The sequence below is a fragment of the Bos grunniens genome, chromosome 4 (genome assembly GCF_055505025.1).
Source record: "Bos grunniens cultivar Pamir isolate PY7600 chromosome 4, Bosgru_T2T1.0, whole genome shotgun sequence".
NCBI lineage: Eukaryota > Metazoa > Chordata > Mammalia > Artiodactyla > Bovidae > Bos > Bos grunniens.
The window spans coordinates 1-10,000 of NC_141168.1; the positions used below are offsets into that span (position 1 = coordinate 1).

The 10,000-nt window shown below is 58.3% G+C and overlaps 1 long non-coding RNA gene across 2 annotated transcripts in view; it reads right to left on the minus strand.

Annotated features, from left to right (window-relative positions):
• Positions 1-1,895: 1,895 nt before the first annotated feature.
• The window catches only part of LOC147373333 (uncharacterized), a 24,295-nt gene continuing 16,190 nt past the window's right edge, over positions 1,896-10,000 (minus strand). Inside the window, exons 2-3 of one of the 2 annotated variants that reach the window (XR_015161807.1) lie at positions 2,858-2,918; positions 1,896-2,607 (exon numbers count right to left, since the gene is read on the minus strand). This is a non-coding gene — a long non-coding RNA (uncharacterized LOC147373333). Of the gene's footprint in view, positions 2,608-2,857; positions 2,955-10,000 lie in introns of those variants that run through there. The other variant, XR_015161806.1, reaches the window with a different exon arrangement.

Genomic DNA, 10,000 nt, shown 5'->3' on the forward strand with positions numbered 1-10,000 from the left:
CCTCTCTATTTGGGGGAGCTCTCTCGGCCACGCTGATTCCACTTGGATGTGTCTTTCCCACGTCACACCCTTTGGCATTCAAAGATATCCTTCCATCGTTTTCTAAAGAGACCCGGTGTATGTATCTTTGGAGCGATGATGAGCATCAGACACGATCCCTCTCCGTGGCGCGGTTTCGGGCACGACACACCAAGACGGGGACACATACATTCCACGTCCCTCTCGGCCATCGAGAGAGGCCGTGTACGGCACGTGATGCCACGGGACCGGTGAGGTCCTCGGGTTCAGCCCTCCCTCGACTTGGCTGTGGTCTTTGGTTTTGTTCTGTTCCGTGTGTGCTTTCTGACCCACGTGATCTCTCCGGATAGGGCACCCCATCCAAGCTCAAACCCATCGAGTCTGTGTGACTCCTATTCACGCATCAGGTGGGGATATCGACGCCCTCCACGTGGATCCATCACAATCGCCGTTCTGGGTTCAGGAGGATCCTGTTGTGTGTTCTGGGCGCGCTACGTGCTGTCCGTGTGAACTGTGGAATGAGGTTCGTGACATTGAACAGGAGACAGGGATCAAGACCATCCCCATGGAAAAGAAATGCCACAAAGCAAAATGGCTGTCTGGGGAGGCCTTACACATAGCTGTGAGGAGAAGAGAAGCGAAAACAGAGGAGAAAAGGAAAGATACACACATCTGAATGCAGAGTTCCAAAGAATAGCAAGAAGAGATAAGAAAGCCTTCTTCAGCGATCAATGCAAAGACATAGAGGAAAAGCACAGAATGGGATAGACTAGGGATCTCTTCCAGAAACTCAGAGATACCAAAGGAACATTTCATGCAAAGATGGGCTCGATACAGGACAGAAATGGTATGGACCCAACAGAAGCAGAAGATATTCAGAAGAGATGGCAAGAATACACAGAAGACCCTTACAAAAACGATCTTCACGACCCAGATAATCACGATGGTGTGATCCCTGACCTAGAGCCAGACATCCTGGAATGTGAAGTCAAGTGGGCCTTAGAAAGCCTCACTACGAACAAAGCTAGTGGAGGTGATGGAATGCCAGTGGAGCTCTTCCAAATCCTGAAAGATGATGCGGTGAAAGTGCTGCACTCAATATGCCAGCACATTTGGAAAACTCAGCAGTGGCCACAGGACTGGAAAAGGTCCGTTTTCATTCCGATCCCAAAGAAAGGCAATGCCAAAGAATGCTCACACGACCGCACACTTGCACTCATCTCACACGCTAGTAGAGTCATGCTCAAAATTCTCCAAGCCAGGCTTCAGCAATATGTGCACCGTGAACTTCCTGATGTGCAAGCTGGTTTTCGAAAAGGCAGAGGAACCAGAGATCCGATTGCCAACCTCCGCTGGATCATGGAAAAAGCAAGAGAGTTCCAGAAAAGCATCTATTTCTGCTTTCTTGACTATGCCAAAGCCTTTGACGGTGTGGATCACAGTAAACTGTGGAAAATTCTGGAAGAGATGGGAATACCAGACCACCTGACCCGCCTCTTGAGAAATCTGTACGCAGGTCAGGAAGCAACAGTTCGAACTGGACATGGAACCACAGACTGGTTCCAAATAGGAGAAGGAGCTCGTCAAGGCTGTCTATCGTCACCCTGTGTATTTAACGTATACGCAGAGAACATCATGAGAAACGCTGGACTGGAAGACACACACGCTGGAACCAAGATTGCCGGGAGAACTATCAATCACCTCGGATGTGCAGATGACACCACCCTCATGGCAGAAAGTGAAGAGGAACTCAAGAGCCTCTTGATGACAGTGAAAGAGGAGAGTGAAAAAGTGGGCTTAAAGCTCCACATTCAGAAAACGAAGATCACGGCATCCGGTCCCATCACTTCATGGGAAATAGATGGGGAACCAGTGGACACGGTGTCAGACTTTATTTTTCTGGGCTCCAAAATCACTGCAGATGGTGACTGCAGCCATGAACTTAAAAGACGCTTACTCCTTGGAAGGAAAGTGATGACCCACCTAGATAGCATATTCCAAAGCAGAGACATTCCTTTGCCAACAAAGGTTCGTCCAGTCAAGGCTACGGTTTTTCCTGTGGTCATGTATGGATGTGAGCGTTGGACCGCGAAGAAGGCTGAGCGCCGAAAGAATGGATGCTTTTGAGAGAATGGTGGTGTTGGAGAAGACTCCTGAGGGTCCCTTGGACCGCAAGGAGATCCAACCAGTCCATTCTGAAGGCGACCAACCCAGGGATTTCTTCGGAAGGACTGATGCGAAAGCTGAAACTCCAGTCCTTTGGCCACCTCATGCGAAGAGTTGACTCATTGGAAAAGACTCTGATGCTGGGAGGGATTGGGGGCAGGAGGAGAAGGGGACGACAGAGGAGGAGATGGCTGGATGGCATCACTGACTCCATGGACGTGAGTCTCAGTGAACTCCGGGAGTTGGTGATGGACAGGGAGGCCTGGCGTGCCGCGCTTCATGGGGTCACCAAGAGTCGGACACGACTGAGCGACTGATCTGATCTGATCTGATCTGATGTGCTGTCCGTGATCTCACGTGCCTTTCGGGCATGGGTGATGGAGACGGACACCAAGCGGCAGGGCGGCCATCTGGCATCTCGGCCTAGAGCGGTTTCACAAGTGACATCTCAGAACCGGGGCTGAGACAGCCATCCCTCCCCGGGCCCCCCTCGGTGGCCGGGATGGGGGTGGGGTGGGGGAGTGTGAGGTTAGGGAGACGGGAGTGGGGGGGCTGGGCTAAGGGTCGGGGTCGGGGGGGGGGGGGGCGGGGGGGGGCGGCGCGCGAGGCGAGGGGACCGTCCCAGTCCCCCTGAGAAGTGAAGGCAGGTTCCGTCCCCCTGAGAACTTCCTGCCTTCAGGCGTGTGAGAGGCGTAGGTTTCTCTCCAATCCACGGCCACGCATCATTTTCCGCCCTGTTCAAAAACACAGACAAAAAACGTATTTGTTTATCTCGGCTTGTTTTCTGGCCGAGGCCAAAGACCTCTTCAAGCGTGTCCAAAGGGTCTGACAGGATGGGAGGGTGCAGGTCAATCCATGTGTCAAGAGATCCAGAGAACCTGTCACAACTGTGACTCGGGCGTTTTTCAGAAACAGGCCCATCTGGATGTATTCCCTGGACAGGAGTCACCCCAGAAGTTTCCTTGAAGGGATCGAGTTGCAGGAGTCGGGGTCGTGGCCCCGCCGCCGCCGCCGCCGCCGCCGCCGCCGCCGCCAAAGGGCCCCCTCAGCCCGGCAGGCCGGCAGGCCGGCAGGCCGGCAGGCCAGCAGGCCCTGCAGGCAGGGGCTATTGTCTGTGGGCCCCACCCCCACCTTCCCCCACCCTCCCCCTGCAGGGCCTCGCCGGATAGCTTCATTCAAATGCAGAAAGCTTTCCAGTCAAGTCAGAGCCTCTGACTTCGCCTCGAGCTTCTCTCTATTGAATGGTGATCCGCCCCACCCAGCCATTCCATGTCTCCACCTTGAGACGGCCCCTTCGGCACCGCGCGGAGGAAGGGGGCTGGGGGGTGGGGAGGGAGGCCGAGGGACAGATTCGCCTCGTGTCAGGCCAAAGGAGTCTCCTCCTTTTGGTAACCCAGGAAACCCCGCTCACGCGTGTGAGGATCACGGACGTGCGTGGAAACAGCCACCGTCCCTTGACATCTTCCCCTCCGTGGGAGGAGGTTTTCCTCCCTGCCTGCCTTCAGAGGGACAGAAAAGGAGGGAGGGGCAGAGCGTTCCTCTGGCGCTGGCCGGCTCTTAAGTCACTTGACTCCAAAACACTCCACAGGGCACGGAGGTTCACGTGCAGTGGGGTGGGGTGGGGTGGGGTGGGGTGGGGTGGGGTGGGGTGGGGTGGGGACGGCGGCCTACTCCGGACCCCACCAGTTTTCCCTCCTCTTGACACTTGCCTGGAACCCATGAAAAGCTGAGCTGGTGACTGTGTGTGTGAGTGCGTGCATGTACGCGTGTACATGAGAGACGGCGCGTGTGCGTGTGCGTGTGCATGGACGTGAGAGAAAAAGAAAGGAAAAAAAAAAAAAAAATCCAGAAGGAAGGAAGGAAGGAAGGAAGGAGGGAAGGAGGAGGGAGGGACGAAATAGGTTAGTTCGTAGGGGCCTCCGTGTCATGGCAAGAGTTTCTGAGCACAGATCCTCCGTTCAGGGAAACAGTGATCGTATCTCCTCTCAGGAGGCCGTGATGTCGATGGACGGGTGCGGGAAAGCAGGCCTGGGGTGCAAGCCATCAGGTTTTGTGTGTGTGTGTGTGTTTTTTTTTCCCTCAGAGGCACTTGTAGGGAAACCAAGGAAACACACAGGTTCATCCCTGGAGCGGATTCGAGAAACCAGTCGGCAGAGGGAGAGGCAGTCTAGGAGGCTGATTTTTAGACGTCAGGGTCGGGCCCTGGAGCGGGTTGCCATGTCCTTCTCCAGGAGGCCTTCCTGGCCCGGGGATGGAACCCGGGTCTCCTGCATCGCAGGCAGACTCTTGACCGTGTGAGCCACCAGGGAAGCTCCGTCAGAAACATTCACCAAGTCCTCTAGCTTCCATCCGCAGGGCTTCAGGCACAGGGCCTTTTGAGTTCTCCGTCAGAAGGGCAAGAGAACATGGGACGTTGGTCCCTCCCCCCCGAGAGAGGGTTGTTTGATAACGGAGGCAGCTCGGAACACTTCAGGCTCCAGTCCCCCTCTCGGGTGAAGAACCACACGCAAAGCAACACACACACACACACACACACACACACACACACACACACACACACACACACACACATATATAGGACACGACTCTCCTATCCGGAAGTGTGTACCCCCGTTTCACGGAAACATCCTCTGGGCCCCTAAGGAACGTGTGGCAATCACTCTGGCCAAGGAGATAAGAATCCTCCACGGAGAGTTTCTGAAGTCTGGAAGGACCAGGTCGAGAGAAAAAGAGAGACGATTCCCTTCTGCTGAGAGGGGTGCTGTATGAAGCGACCAAGGGGATGTCCATCTTTCCAAATTCCCATTTTAAACCTCGTGTCCTTTTCGGTCCTTTGTTTTTCCCTTTGTATCTGGAAAGCAACAGGTGGAACGGTAGGTCCTTTCATTATTTTCTTTCTTTCTTTCTCTCTTTCTTTCTTTCTTTCTTTCTTTCTTTCTTTTTCCTGCCTGCCTGCCTGCCTGCCTGTCCGCCCGCCCGTCCCTCCATCTGTCTTCTCTCTGTCTCTCTCGCTTTTCACTCAGGTTAGGGAATTAAAAAAAAAAAAAAAAAAAAAAAGAGGACTCTGTATTTCTGCAGGTCAGGAAGCAACAGTGAAAACTAGACGTAGAACCCAACAGGCTGGTTCCAAATAAGGGAAAGGAGTCCATCAAGGCTGTCTATCGTCACCCTGCTTACTGAATGTACACGCTGAGTACACATCATGAGGAGCGCTGGGCTGGATGAAGCACAAGCTGGAATGAAGATGGCCGGGAGACATATCCATCCCCTCAGATATGCACACGACAGCACCCTCACGGCAGAAATGAAGCCCAGGGTGGGTTTCCAAAGTCGTGTTCGTTTCAGGTGTTCAGTCTTTTCCCTTGGAGAGGTTCATGCAACATCATACGTCTACTTTCCCGTGCTGGCATAGTATATAGTAGGTGCTTGTGGATTCTTTGGATGTACAGTTTATGTGTCCATGTGCAACCAGCCCTCCTAAGTGGACCGTCCTGCCCTTCCTCCCCCCGCCCCAGCCCCCCCCCCCCCCCCCCCATCCTCTTTTCCTCAAGAAGTCAGGCATCCACTTCAGCCTCCTGTTCCTCAGTTCATCCAACCCCATGGAGGAAGTCATTCCTCCAGTTTTTCCATCGGTTCTCTACACCTCGCCTGATGGTGGCGGGTGACTGGAAGACTGACAGTTCTGAAGAACTTTGCAAGAGCTTTGGGTGAAGCGTGTCCATCAGTAAAGACCATGGAAGGTATGCCCCACGTGGCAAACACCATTGCTTTGAGTTGTGGTCGGTTTGCCTGGCTTCAGTGAGGGACGGAAGGGAGGCTTCCACCTTCCACAGAGAAAGCTATCCCTAGCGTACCAAGGACGTTTGACAACCCCCCGCCACCCCAGGTTACAGGCGCGACAGGTCAGACTGTAGCAATCATCATGTCCAGGGTGTATTTACAACAGGCAGACTCATCTTAAAGGCACTCTGTCCTGTGAAGGTGGAGGGAGGGGAGCGAGAGGCAGAGGGACGACGACAGAGGAAGGAAGGAGAAAAAGAGGGGACAGGAACACACAGAGTGGGGCGGGGTGGGGGGGGGGTGAGGCATGTGTGGCGTGTCTGTGACATGCCCAGGTGGTGTTCCGTGGGTGGAGAGTGTGCGGCCCTGTGTGTGTGTGTGTGTGTGTGTGTGTGTGTGTATGGGGCGGGGGGGGTAGGTGTGTGGTGTGAGTGTGTTGTGTATAGCTGCCACGGGGGGCCGTGTGGGCGGCATGGGTGTGTGCGTGTGGCGTCCGCCTGTGGGTGCGGGGGCAGAGACAGAGGCCGAGAGACACAGCCAGGCAAAGGACAACGCAGTGTGTGTGTTGGGGGGGCGGGGAGGGGGTGGTGGGGGTGGGTGGTGTGTGGCCGGTGTGAAGGGCCCTGCGTGTGTGTGGGCGGGCTGTGTGTGTGGTGTGGGCGGCATGGGTGTGTGCGTGTGGCGTGCGCCTGTGGATGCGGGTCTGGGGGGGCGGGGTCAGAGACAGAGGCCAAGAGACACAGCCAGGCAAAGGACAACAAAGTGTGTGTGGGGGGGGGGGGGCGGGGCGGGGCCGGGGGGGGGGGAGGTGTGTGTGTGTGTGGCCAGGTGGGGGGGAGGTGTGTGTGGTGTGGGGGTGGCGGGGCGGGGTGTGAGAGTGTGTGTGTGTGTGTGCGCGCGCGCGTGCGTGTGGGCATGCATGTGGTGTGTGGGCAGAGGCAGAGCGTCACATCCAGGCATAGGACAACGCTGTGTGTGTGTGTGTGTGTGTGTGTGTGTGCGCGCGTGGGCGTGCGTATGTGTGTGGTGTGGGCCGGGTGTCTGTGTGTTGGGGGGGGGGGGGGCGAGGCAGTGTGTGGCGTTGTGGCATGCTCAGGTGGTAGTGCGTGGGTGGTGTGTGTGGCCGTGTGAGTGTTTTGGGGTGGGGGGGGGGGGTTGGTGTGTGGTGTGGGTTTGTTGTGTATAGGTGCCACGAGGGCGCGTGTGGGCCGCATGGGTGTGTGCGTGTGGGGTGCGCCTGTGGGTGCGGGGCGGCAGAGACAGAGGCCGAGAGAGACAGCCAGGCAAAGGACAACGCTGTGTGTGTGTGGGTGGGTGTGTGGGTGTGGTGTGAAGGGCCCTGCGTGTGGGCGGGGTGTGTGTGTGTGGTGTGGGCGGCATGGGTGTGTGTGTGTGGCGTGCACCTGTGGGTGCAGGGGCAGAGACAGAGGCCGAGAGACACAGCCAGGCAAAGGACAACAAAGTGTGTGTGTGGGGGCGGGGGGCGGGGCGGGGGAGGTGTGTGTGGTGTGGGGTGGCGGGGCGGGGTGTGAGAGTGTGTGTGTGTGTGTGCGCGCGCGCGCGCGTGCGTGTGGGCATGCATGTGGTGTGTGGGCAGAGGCAGAGCGTCACAGCCAGGCAAAGGACAATGCAGTGTGTGTGTGTGTGTGTGTGTGGTGTGTAGGGCCCTGCGTGTGTGTGGTGGGGGAGAGGGTGTGCGTGTGGGGGGCGGGGTGTTTATGGGCTGTGTGTGTGTGTGGGGGGGGATGCGTGTGTGCACGCCGTGTGGGGGTGGGGGGGTGTGTGGGGGTGTGTGTGTGTGTGTGTATGGGGGGAGGGGGTAGGTGTGTGGTGTGAGTGTGTTGTGTATAGCTGCCACGGGGGGCCGTGTGGGCGGCATGGGTGTGTGCGTGTGGCGTCCGCCTGTGGGTGCGGGGGCAGAGACAGAGGCCGAGAGACACAGCCAGGCAAAGGACAACGCAGTGTGTGTGTTGGGGGGGCGGGGAGGGGGTGGTGGGGGTGGGTGGTGTGTGGCCGATGTGATGTGTAGGGCCGTGCGTGTGGGTGGGTGGGTGGGGGGGGGGCGGGGGGGAATGCATGTGGTGTGTGGGCAGAGAGGCAGAGCGTCACAGCCAGGCAAAGGACAACGCTCTGTGTGTGTGTGTGGGTGGGTGGGTGTGGTGTGAAGGGCCCTGCGTGTGTGTGTGGGTGGGTGGGTGGGTGTGGTGTGAAGGGCCCTGCGTGTGTGTGTGTGGGGGGGGGGGGGGTGTGTGTGGTGTGGGCGGCATGGGTGGGTGCGGGGGCAGAGACAGAGGCCGAGAGACACAGCCAGGCAAAGGACAACGCAGTGTGTGTGTGTGTGTGTGTGTGTGTGTGTGTGTGTGTGTGTGTGTGTGTGTGGTGTGGGGGGCGGGGGTGTGCGTGTGGGGGGCGGGGTGTTTATGGGCTGTGTGGGGAGGGGGGATGCGTGTGTGCACGCCGTGTGGGGGTGGGGGGGTGTGTGGGTGTGTGTGTGGTGTGTGCCTGCAGGTGGTGCGGGCAGAGACAGAGAGACGCAGCCAGGCGCCAAGGAGGACGCAGTGTGTGTGTGTGGGTATGCACGTGGGGGGTGTGGTGTGCGGGCGGGCGGAGACAGAGAAACGTGCATGGATGGATATCCCGCATCATTCGCTTGTGTTTCCTGAGCGCGTTCATCACCTCCGCGATCCAGACCACTCCCGTCCGTGACAGGTGACTCTGCCACCACCAGCCCGCACTTGGTCTTTTGGCAGGCAGACAGGGGGGTGTTCTGAGCTGGCGGCGGGGGGCGAGGGGCGCGACTTGCTGTCCCCAAGCCAGCTTTGAATCCTCGCGCTCTGCCCCTGAACCTGACTGGAGCAAGTGGATCCGCGTGCTCTGTCGTTTGAAATCCTTGGCGGGAGACGGAAAAGCCCCCACATGCCAAGGGGGAGACAAGGCCCCAAAGAAGGAAGTCAGCTCCCTTGGGTTCAAAATAGCTGTCCTCCAAAATGGATCAAGTTTCCCCACACGAGAGTTCCAATCCAAACCTAAAAAAGCCCAAGGGGGCTAAACCCATCCCGCCCCGTTGACCTGTGGCCCAAGGTGCCCCTCCCCTCCCCCCACAGCCTCCTTCCACAGCCCCAGGGCATTCAAGAGTTCGCCGGCCCCGCCTGCCTGCTCCATCCGTGGTCCTCCCGCCCCCCCTGCAGGACCCTCTAAAAAAAGCGACCGACAGGCAGGTGGCGCCCGACAACCAACCCGCTGTCCGGAGAGCCGGCCGCAGCCTAGAAGCTCCGAGGGAGACCAGCAGGGACTCGTTGCCAAGACGGGGCCCATCCTAGGGCGCAGTTTCTCCGCTCAGTCAGCGACGCGGACAGGAAAAGAGGACACGCCGACACTTCTCGAGGACGTCCCTGGGCGAGGTACGACGGACGCGGGGAGCGGGGACAGGCGGGGGGGAGGGGAAGGATTCTCGACCACCCCACCCACGGGGCAGCGGAATGCACTCCCAGGCGAGAGGGACCTCAGGCCAACGTCAGGCGGCGCGACCTCCCGCCCCGAAAAATAACTCGCCATCTTCCCCGCTCCTGTCACCACTCCTTGGGTGTGCCAGGAGAAACCCCTTTTGTGACCCCGTCCCCGTCCCCGTCCCCGTCCCCGTCCCCGTCCCCGAACTCTTTCAGCAAAAACAACGTTCAGCATGACAAATAAAGACCTTCACGTTAGAAATGCGCACTCGTATTGTGGCGATGAAACAAAAGGCAAAAGCACACACTCATCACACACATAACCTCAACCAACCAGCTCGATTCATCTGGAAAGAAAATGCAAACGTCAGAGAGCGGGTCCATCTGGCGGCTCAGCCCGCCGGGGCCAACTCGAGCCCGTAAGACCACATCGATCCGAGAGCTGACCAGGAAGAGGCCAAGTGCCGCCGGGCCGGCTGGTCGACCGGGCTCGGCCCGCCCTCCGGAGGCCAAGTGCCGACGGGCCGGCTGGTCGACCGGGCCGGCCCGCCCCCCGGAGGCCAAGTGCCGACGGGCCGGCTGGTCGACCG